This window comes from Lathamus discolor, chromosome 2 (genome assembly GCF_037157495.1).
Source record: "Lathamus discolor isolate bLatDis1 chromosome 2, bLatDis1.hap1, whole genome shotgun sequence".
In the NCBI taxonomy this organism is placed as follows: domain Eukaryota; kingdom Metazoa; phylum Chordata; class Aves; order Psittaciformes; family Psittacidae; genus Lathamus; species Lathamus discolor.
In genome coordinates, this window is record NC_088885.1 from 83,944,624 (window position 1) to 83,955,571 (window position 10,948).

Consider the following 10,948-nt stretch of genomic DNA (forward strand, 5'->3'; position numbering starts at 1 on the left):
TGGAAATAATTGAAAGTTCCATGACACATTTCACAAGATCACAAGTGTGGCAAAAGAGTAGTGTCTTAGTCATTGCCTGCGAGGTTGCAGAAAGTCAAAGAATAGTTTTACCTTGCAAATATAAAATGGTGTCTTAGGAACTGAATGCTGTAGCTTTTTTTTACAAGTACTATGAAGTTCAAAAAACAAAAGGACTTAAGCATGAAGTCGTGAAGTTTGCTTTCTAAAGACTGTGGCAATGGTGAACTGCATTTGTTTTTTTTTTTTTTATGATGATTCATTTTTAAACAGATCTCTCAAACCAGAGATACTTCTTTGTGATTTGTATATTCAGTTCCATCTTCTATGTGTAATTAAACAAATTAGTCTCTTTTACTCAAAGGATGTAACATTTCTGAGCAACAGATTTACATAAACTAAGTGCATTGGATGAAACAACAATGCAGTGTTTACTTTTTTTTGCACACACCTGCTTCCAGTATTTTGCACTGATGTTTGAGAATAATATGTTAATCATAATTACTTTCATTTAGAGCTTGGGCTATACATGGTCACCCATATCCACTGACAGACAGTGCTGTATTTTCCAACAGAGGACGGTTTCCCTTTGCAAAGTCTTCAGGGCAGAGGTACTGTCTTGCTTTTCAGTATTGGCAAATAATAAATAGATGTGCACAAATTACAAAAATACTGAAATTACAGATGCTAAGAAGAGAATTCTGTTGAATTTCTGAAGTTAGTTTGAAAGAACAGTGTTGACATGCGGAAAAAAGTAATTGTGTATTAAGAACAAGCAAGATAGATGTATTTATGCAGAATAAAAAATGGAGCAGCTGTTTACTTTTGTTGAAGATATACAAATAATCACTTTACTCTTTGTGGGTTTTTTTGAGAATGGGGCTTAAGTAGAATTTAGACATGTAAGCCTAAGATATTTGTATTTCTCCCAAAGCACTTAAAACTTGTATTTTCAAACTTCCATCTGCAAAGTCAGCAGAAAGCTAAGTATCACTGACGCCTACAGCAAAAGACCAAAGTCAGGCCCTTTGTCCTGCAATTGATTTATTAATAGTTCAGGTTATTTCACTTAGAAATCTATCTCTCCTGTTGCCATAATGTCCCATGGGAAGGCTGTATAGTTCTGCTACCTGTGGGAGAGGAAAGATTTAGCCTCCTATCTGAAAACAAAATTGAGATTTTCAGTTCTCAACCCCAAGGTACCAAGCTTAAGCCTGCAAAATCATGTGTGAATGAAGATCAGTGAGCAATTTATTGTAATGCAATTCTGTGTTATAATTCACAGATTTACAAGATGTATCTGGGATGCTCATTCAACCTGGAATGAATTCAGTGGGATGTACTTACTATTGTAAACTCCTCATATCCTGCTATAAGTGTAAGGTACAACTGTTCAACTTTATCATTACAATAAGAGCATGTATCCCAATCTAGATTAAAAAAAAAAAAAATCACACAAACAGCAAAAAAGTGCATTAATAAATACCCAAACTGAAGAAAATATTGCAGTTTAATATAATTTTGACCCAAGCACTTAGAATTCTTTAACTGTTTTCTCCGGGCTGGCACTGTGAAGAGGTGACAAAGCACAGATTGAAAGAGCAGCAGCACATGGTACTTTGGGATTCTGACTTCTTCAACTCAGAACTGAGTTCAGTATCTTTGCAAAGCAAAACCTTTTAACCTGGAAGACTCTGAAAGAGTTATATGTGTACAGAGTGATAAAACGCATCAATGTTCATTTCATAAAGTGTTATATAGGAAACTAGACCTTGGTTCCTGACTGACATACACATTATTCGCTTCAAGACTTTGTTTTATTTTATTATTACTGTTTGCTCTATTTTATTATTGCTGTGGAATGTTCAGTCTTTAAGTTTACAAGTAAGAACTTTTTCTTACTTACAGTTTCATTTGGATTAGGTTTTTTACTCATTTTTACCTGAAGTAACATTAGCATCCTTTAAAAAGTTCACAAAAATACACAACAGAGACATTCAGTGTAGTACAAAAGCTTGTATTTTGTAGATCTGAAACATTTTTTGTACTTGGTACTTTCTGGTAAAAGATGGTAGCAACTCAGACCTTGATACAAAAAAACCCAATCAAACACTGTGAAGAAGAATTTTGAATGCTCTTACCTTATTTAATGCATCTTGGTGCTTGCCAGCAGTTGTCTTCTTTGCCAGACTAATTACAGTGCACTACTTGAAAATTGCTCCAAAGATTTCAGGAGTATGATTAGAAAGCTTTGGGTCATCAGTTCTGCTTGTGACTATAGGGGAATACCATTCAGAAGAAAATAGATGGGGAAAGCCCACCAGTAAAAGTCAATGGGCAATACCGTATCCATTATGTACTTCTGTAATTACATATTACTTGGGTGGGTTTTTGTTCTCTAGCATCCCTGAATTTGATAGTTTTTAGAGGTGTATTCTTAGAAAGATATATCTTCTACTGTATTTTACTAAGTGAGCTCTAATTTGGCATGCTGCTGCCTGTTAAGCAAAAATGCAGTTCCAGTATGCTATGTTCCTGTTTTAAATGACTGTGAAAAATATGTAGGCTGTGGCTTTGGTGCAGTGAGTGGGTTTCTTCAGTCCCCTGAACAGAAAATGGGACGTGTGAAAAAAGTCAATATGACCTACACATCATTAGTAAAAATCACAGTTGTTTGCAAATTAAAAAGCTGTCACTTTTTCATGGTGCACCAGCCTATCCAATTAAAACAAATCCTGACAAAAAGGAAATACAAAGGCATCTTTAAAAACCTGCTTTACAGATTTTCTGAACAGACGTGGTTTGCACATTTGAAAATGCATGCAGATTAAAATGAATACAGAGCTTGTCTATGCATTGGATAAAAATGTTTGTTAAAAGAAGTTACCGTATGATGTAGCAATTATTTTTCAGTATTAAACAAAGAGTAGTTCATGTCTTCTAATTGGAAAGTATAGATAGAATTTTTTTTTTTTGAGTGCCCTCAGTAAATCAACATTCTTATCACTTAATATGTCAGATAAGGCAATACTTCCTACCGACTGGTGGCTAGACCAAGAGTGGCTGAAATAATAATAATACAGAATAATTTGTATATTCCATGTCTTTTTTTCCTTTCAGTTTCCATATCTTAAAAAAAAGGAAGAGGAAATAGAGGTCTGCAGAAACCAAGTAATGATACTAAATGCAAAACTCCAGCAGATTTTTAAGACAGAAATTTAAGAAACATGCAGGTTGCCCCATCTGTTCCGCCCACAATATCAAATATGTATTTCCTTTATTGATCACTTGAATATTCAGTTTTTTTTCAGCTTACAGAAAAAAGTTTAGAATTAGAGTTACTGCTCCAGCTTTTGCATTAAATTTGCAAAATATATATGCATTTTTATTATTTTGGAAAGAAGAAAACAACTAGGTCTTGTTTTTATAAGACAGCAGGAAAAAAGGTGACACTGTGCTTGCATAAAACACTGTGGTCACTGGTGCTGCTGCTAAAACTGACAGTGCGAATTAATTCATTGCTCTCAGTAGACTTCTGAAGTTACCCAAACCCCGCTGTGAAACAGCCCATGAGATGGATTACATGATGAAGTACTTGGGTTATGAGCTACACAACAACTTCTGGCCTGCGACATCACATTATTTTCTTCAGGGAAAATTTTCTACTAGCAGGGTTTGTTGAAGTCTTAGTTGAGAAGCAGGCAGTTGGAGGTAGAGCCACCAACTTTTCCTTTGAAATGCTGCAACTCCCTCTTCAGTGAGGAGCATCATGAATCTGCCTGACCACTTGAGAGTAATAAAGCAGATGAAAGACCAACAGTAAGAAGCAAATCACCATGTGAAGATGCCAGGAGAAGTGCAAGATGAAGTCAAGTGATGAGTTGTAACATTCCGCATAGGGAGTCCAACATGTCTGTATCCATCGCATTTGCTAATTTATCTGGTAAAGGCTCATCTGTGCACCCACTGAGGAGCACAGAGGGACCACCCTCATCAGCTGTACAGATGGCAAACTGCAAGCCTTGCTTCAAATCTAGTGAGAGGTATCTTTTGTAGGCAAGTGTACTTTGTGAAGTAGCATGCCATTAGGGTCAAGACATTGAGAGAAGCAGCCTTCAGCTGGGTTACTGAAATAATAAAACATTACAAAGAGCTCCAAGAGTATGCAAGCTCCCCCATAAAAATTGTGGTTTAGTATCAAAAATCAAGAAACTATGTGGCTTTTATTACACTGCTCAATTTAATGAGTCCCCTTTACCATTTTCTAAAAGAAACAAAGTGACATTTTACTCTAATGAGTCAACAGAACAGCCTCAAGATCTTTTTCAGTTCATTAATAAAATGAACTATATCCATTCATTTGGAACAAATCCTTCTCAGCTGATGTTCATAAGTCTACCTAATGAACAAGCCTTTGGAGCTGCTTCAGTGCAGCTGCTCTTGCAAATACTTGTTTGAAACAAGGAATATATTTATACCTGCTGTGCAGCTCCTTTCCAGCTGACCAGCTGCTCCTTAGACTTCCACTTGTTAATGCTAGTTCCTGCCTTTTGTATTAGGTTCTTACTCCCTGAAAAGGTAGAGCTCTCCATTTCTGGCTTGACCTTGCATCGGCCTTCTTCAGTGAGGAAGATGAGGGCTACTGAAGCCCTCATCCATTAACCCTCAGCCAGCTGTGGTACTAGAATTGGCACTGCAGACTGTATAAGCCTATTTCTTCTTCTCAGAGTGCAGCTGGCAACATACGCTTGGCTTTCACCAAGAAGTAGACCAGAAGTCTCAGCCACAACATAAACCCTTTATTGTGGTACTGTTCTTAAACCTTTTCAATATATACAGAAGGTTTTTAGTTAAAAAAAAAAAAAAATCTATTTATAGGAGGGTGATCCATGAGATACACTGAGCTAAGAGAGAGATCTTTGAAGGGGGAATTTTCCTGTTATTCTGTCATCAAAATGTCGAGTGAGCAGAAGTGATCAAGCGTAAAGGATCATACCCTGAGAAATACCTTCAGGTCCCTTACATGAAGTTCACTGCAGTTGCTGCATCCTGTTCTGCTCCAATGGATCTGTGTAGTATCTGAACAGAGATTGTATTTGTAGTCACAATTTACTGTGGGCAGTGGAAGTCACTTGTTTCTAATTTGGCATTTTTCTGCAGCCCTTATCAGTCTCCACATAAACCCAAAACCTTCCATGTTTTTATCTCAAACATTAGTGCTTTTTGTGGAATTTTGTAACAGGAAGATTCTGAGCTCTTCATTCTCACCTAGAAGATAAGGAACGTCTGAGCATATATATCAACCTAGCAAAGAGTTGTTGTACCTTCTCCCATCTCTTGCTTTAGGTTTAGCAGTTGCTATGAATTAAATCTTTTATGGGAAGAAGAGATGCACCTGCCATGCACGAATAATAAAGAAATGTTCCCTACAAGACAGGTTTAGTTTAAAAGCTGTTGGGTTATTGAGATAAGCTACATCAAACAAACGAAATTAGACAGAAGGAAAAAATTTCACACAAGCGGAGAAGAAGCCTGAAAGAAGCTTGAGTCTTTGCTTACAGAAGGTATAAAGTCTAGCCAGCTGGCTTAGAGGTACCAAAGGCAGGACAGGTGCACTGTGTGCCTGTATTACAGTTCCACAGGTACTCCTCCATGTGGTGTTCATTTCAGCTGTATGTACACTGTGTGAATATATGTGTGGACAAACTCTAAAGGCAAATCCTCCATACCTACATGCACCTGATATTCATAGTACACTTGAAACAAATGTCCAAAGCCTGTACAGGTAGAATAACTTTATGTTAACTCATGAAAGGAAGAAGTTTCAGGATGTTTCTGCCAGTTGTTTTCTGATACCATCTGCAAATATTTGGAGCTGTCAGACTCGGATGCTCTTATCATCTGTTCATCCATTCTTAAGTCTTAGCTACCTGCCTATTGGTGAACACCAGCTCACAGCAAGGAGTTCAGTCTATTTGCACAGATATCCTTGCATCTTGCCTACAGTTTTCATTACTGAGATACCGCTGTGGAGCAAGAATTACAAGGTCCTGGAGAAAAACTTTGGAAACTTTCTTACCTGTACTCTTGCCGAGAAGCTTTTTCCAATTAAAAGATTTTTAATGCTTTCTTAAATCTCCTGGGTTAGTGTAAGGACTCTACCTGTAATTCAAGATTGATTCACCAGACTTAACAGTGAAGCAGTCCAGTAGCCTGCCAGTATTTGAAATGTAGGGAGTGCAAAGACATGGAAGATGCTGGTAATTCTGTAGCGTTGGAGAAAATCGTTTCCTTCCCTCTTCAGGACACAGCTTTGGTGCCTAGGGTGAGTGTTATAGTGACAACAGGCTTCTGTTTCTTTTTGCCTTTGGGAAAACTAGCCAGCTGTAGTGACACTCTGTTCTGGCAATAAGTAACTAATCTTTAGTTGGTTTTGTTGGGTTTACGTCTTTCTGCTTTTTACTCCAGATTTTTCATTTCTCTCTCTGACTTTCAGGGTACTTGGGTTTTGACCACCAAAACCAGATCATTTTTCTGTCTTAGGCTTATTTGTATCTTTATTTGAATCAGTCAATCGTAAAAACCCAAACACAAGCCTACAGTGTGATATCCTTGCTCAGATCACAATAAAAGCTGAACAACATTTATGATCTTGATTTGCACTATATCACCAAGGACACGGAAATGCTGCTTCTGTTTAGCTGACCTTAATTTACTTGGTCCAAAGTTCTGCAGTTATTTATATGAAAGATCCTATGGTAACACACATCATCTGGAGACATAAAGCATACCAAGCACATAAGCTAGCTGTGTATGTACTGCTGTCATGCTTAAAACCAGACATAGTCCCAGACTTAGAACACAGAAAATTCCCTCAGTCCCCAGTGGTTTGCAACTGGCTAAAGTGCAGAGTGGTGGCCATAGGCTTTGTGGGCTCCCAGACCTAAAATACTGTTGCTGTTCGGTGCTCCCCTATTCATTTTACAGTCGTCTGACCGCACTGGCTGGCAGGTCTGTCTTCTGCATCTTAGACCAACCTTACAGTTAGGGTTAGGTTCTGCCCTGGAGTGTGAAAAATGCTTGTTTACATTTCAGCTAAAAAACAAGACCTTGGGGAACAAATAGGTAGATCTTGTTGCTGTTGCTGGGTTTAGAGACAGAGGAATCCCAGGCAGAAGGTGAGTTTTTCTATTATTTTCTCTTTATATAGTGCTCCTGTGAGACTGGTTCAAATGCTAAGCCCTTGGAATACAACAAGATGGAGTTCATAATCCCATCATGGGAGAAATTAAAAGATGGAAAATGAACCTTAGAATGAGTGGTATCTGTTCAGTTTAACCAGGACAAAATGTAAGGGTCATTAGATCACATTCTGTTAGGAAAATTAATACTTGTTATTTGGCCTTTCAGCCTAACAGTAAAAGATGTATCAGTATTCAGTGACTGGCAGATGTAGCAAGACAGCTGAAAAAAAGGCATATATAATTCAGCATTGGATTAGCTCACTGAATAATTTTGAGATTAGATCTAATGCCTTCACTGAAAAACACGCTCTCCTTTGAACTAGAATGAAATTATGCAAGTCTAGCCCAATGTCCATACTTAGCATTTAAATCTCATGATTCAAAGACCAGTGAATTTAAGCAAACTGGGAAAGAAATGCCAGGAAAAGAACACATTGAACAGCTGGTAAACTCTGAGCTGGATGCTTTCCTGTCTGGCAGAAGAGGTGTTTTCAGACAGGAACCTCATTTTTCACTTGTATAATACTGACATAATCCTGTAACATCCTACCTTTTCTTAGCTCAGGTGTGTAGAAGGGGCTTGAGCAGCATTTGCTGTCTTAGTGCATGCCCTGTTTAGGCAATAGATTTAAAGTGAATGTCATGTATTCCCATCTGTTCCCAGGTTCTGGGATTGTGGATCTCATCCAAGCCCAACCAGGCAAGCTGGTGGCATGTCCACCAGGGTACATCAAGAGACTAGGCACTGCTAAATCTGGAGACACACCACCTAGGAGGTGCTAGTATGCATATGGAATGTGTGCTCTAATTGAGGTACAGGACCAAACTCTTCTTCCCTATTCAAGAACTCCTGTTTTCTAATAAAAAAGTCTCCAAATTACCTTGCATAAATGTTTTAAACTGCCAAAAAAGGTGAAATATTAATTTACTAATTTAACCTAATAATCTAAACAATCCTACTGCTGTGAAAGTGTAGGTTGGTTAGTTTTGTTTAAGTGTATCAAGCAATGTATCATATTCTGTGCAGTATTCTGTATCCCTAGATGAATTACACTTGGGAGACCAAACATTACAACCAGCTTTTCTGACTAATGCTGCTGTGAAGTCCTTCAATTAAGCTACTCCTACAGTCTGAAAAAATGTCTTTGATCCCCTTTTCAAATACCTCCACATCCTTCCTACTGTTAAGACTGCCACACCATTTTTTCCCTACCTTGGATTAATTCAAAGAGCACTTCTACACAGAAACACTTCTGGAGCTGCCCAGAACAGAACCAATACCTAGTGCTGTTTGCACTAGGGTTCTTAAAAAATACCCAAACCAAAGCCAACGAAAACCAGCCAACACAATCTGCTCACGTCTTTTGTCCAACACCTACGGATGCTTTGTTCTAGTAAACAAGGTAGAACATCCCATGGCAGTTACTGCACAGTTTTACTTGTGTCCACGTGACTTTGTCAGAAGCTCAGAGGAATGTCTTAACTGCAGGTATCTCTGTAGGCTTCTGGAATTATGCTCATGCTAAATGCTATAGCACCTGTAAGATGTGAAGAAATTCACCTTGGTGGGTATACTTAGGGTCTGTAAGTTTGAATCCCACTTTTCACCTTACTTAGATGATATAATGTGGTGTAGATGTCCATCACTGAGGACTCATAAGCTCCCGTGCTCAGAGCTAACCTGACAAGGCTAATAAGGGTGTTCAGCAACCTTTCCCTGGATATACCTTTGTTGACCCTGAAGTCAGCTATGTGGTACAATTTGATCAGCCATACTCCCTGATGAGGTGGGCTTTTCACAGCCTGTTAAAGAAGAGCATGTGGTTTCACTCATGTCTTATTCAAAACTTCAACAGAAGGTGGCTAAAGTGTTTCTTGGCTGTATCACCTCTGCTGCTGCAGCAACAGAAGCACTGTAAATGCCAGCCAAATATGGGGTCAGAACCCACAAACAAGAGGAAGCCTTAAGTGAAGTCATCAGTACAGGAAAGGCAAGATATAAGAAATACTTTCACACTTCTTGAGAGCACCCACAGTAGTGAAGTCCCCTACTTCAAAAGGATGAAGAAGCTTAAATTACAGCAGTCATGATCTATTCATGTGTCATGTTTCAGGCAATAGGACAAGAGCAGCAGCAAGTACACTTTCTGTGGATATTACAATGGAAAATCTTCCTATCTCCAGTCATAGACTGGCAGTTCACACAAAGTTGGAAAGTATCCATGGACTTGCTGAGCTTTCTACATGAACTTGCTCGCTTCTCCTTGCAGTGTCTTTTCCATACTTTCGTCTACACACTGCTGCCAACCTGGTTTTAATTAACCATTAAGTCATTACTTGAGCTCCTGTGTATCATCTGTCTCCTGTGTTAGGTCCGAAATAGCTCCAGGATTGATTTTAAACCCCTGTCTCTTCCTCTCTCTTCCTCCAGGCCCTTTTTGCTCTATTCTGATGCATGTCCTGTAGAAACATAGGTGCATGTGATAGGACATTGAAGGAGCGAAGAGGGAAGACAACAAAAACAGATTTACTTTTTCTTTTTTTCCTTCAGGTAGCATGGATATAAGCTATATTAAGCCAAAGAGACTTTCATAAAATTGGTTAAATTACATGTAAGTTACAAGGGTTTTAGAACTTACCATAAGCCAACATGGGAGAAGGTACACCCTTGAAGGGGAGACTGCACCCAGTGAAGGACTCACACTGAAACATAGGGAAAGAGTGACAAACGAGGAGAGGCAGAGAGAAATCACTACATTCCAACTGTCACCCCCACCCTGCCAGCTCATTGCCTCACTGAAAGGACTGAGTGTGACCTGTGGTGGTAACAAGGCAGAGTAGTCTGGAGTGAAGCTGAGCCTAGGAAAGGAAGGTTGCTTTTTTCCCCTAAGTTTTTTAACATTTGTCATTTTTTGTTTCCCAATACCCAAATCTGTAATTAAATACGTATGCTAATTGCCAATAAACAAAGTTAAATTCCCTGATCTGAGCCTGGTTTGCCCGTGACAGTGCATGGTAAGTGATTTCCCTGTGTTTATCTTGGCCTAAAAGCTTTCTTGCTCCTGTTCATCCCATTTTCTTCCCCTGCCTCTCACTGGGGTGGGAGGGAGTGATCCAGCAGCTGTGTGGGTGCTTGGCTGTTGGCTGGGGCCAACCCACCACCAACTTCTGAGCAACTCTGACGAAGAATTGCCAGGAGAACTGAGCTTACTGAACTACATTTTCTGATGCTTGGAAGCCATCTACTGGATACATAAAAATAACATAAAATCCTTTCTAGCTAAATGCTGTATTTGTCATTGGAAACTCAAAGGCTTGCCATTTCCAACATTTATAAGATGCAGTGTATCACAATCCTGAAAATTACTGCCCTGGGAAAAATTCATCTGAACATGAGAACTTAGCTTAAAAGACGTGGAAGTTATTAGCTGCTGTATGTGCTAATGTATTACTTCAGCAGCTGCTGCACACAAACTTGCACAAGTGCATTCAACTTAGTTGCCTGCACATTTCAGCTCAGAGTTGATCTATGGCCAAACACTTCACCGAAGAGGAAGATGTTTTGGTTAATTACAAAGCTGGGGTATGCTGAAAAATGAAAGGATCCAGGACCCACTCTATCATCAAATTAATGGTTTCCATTTTTCCTTCCCACCAGCACTGACCAACATGCATAAAATCCTGTG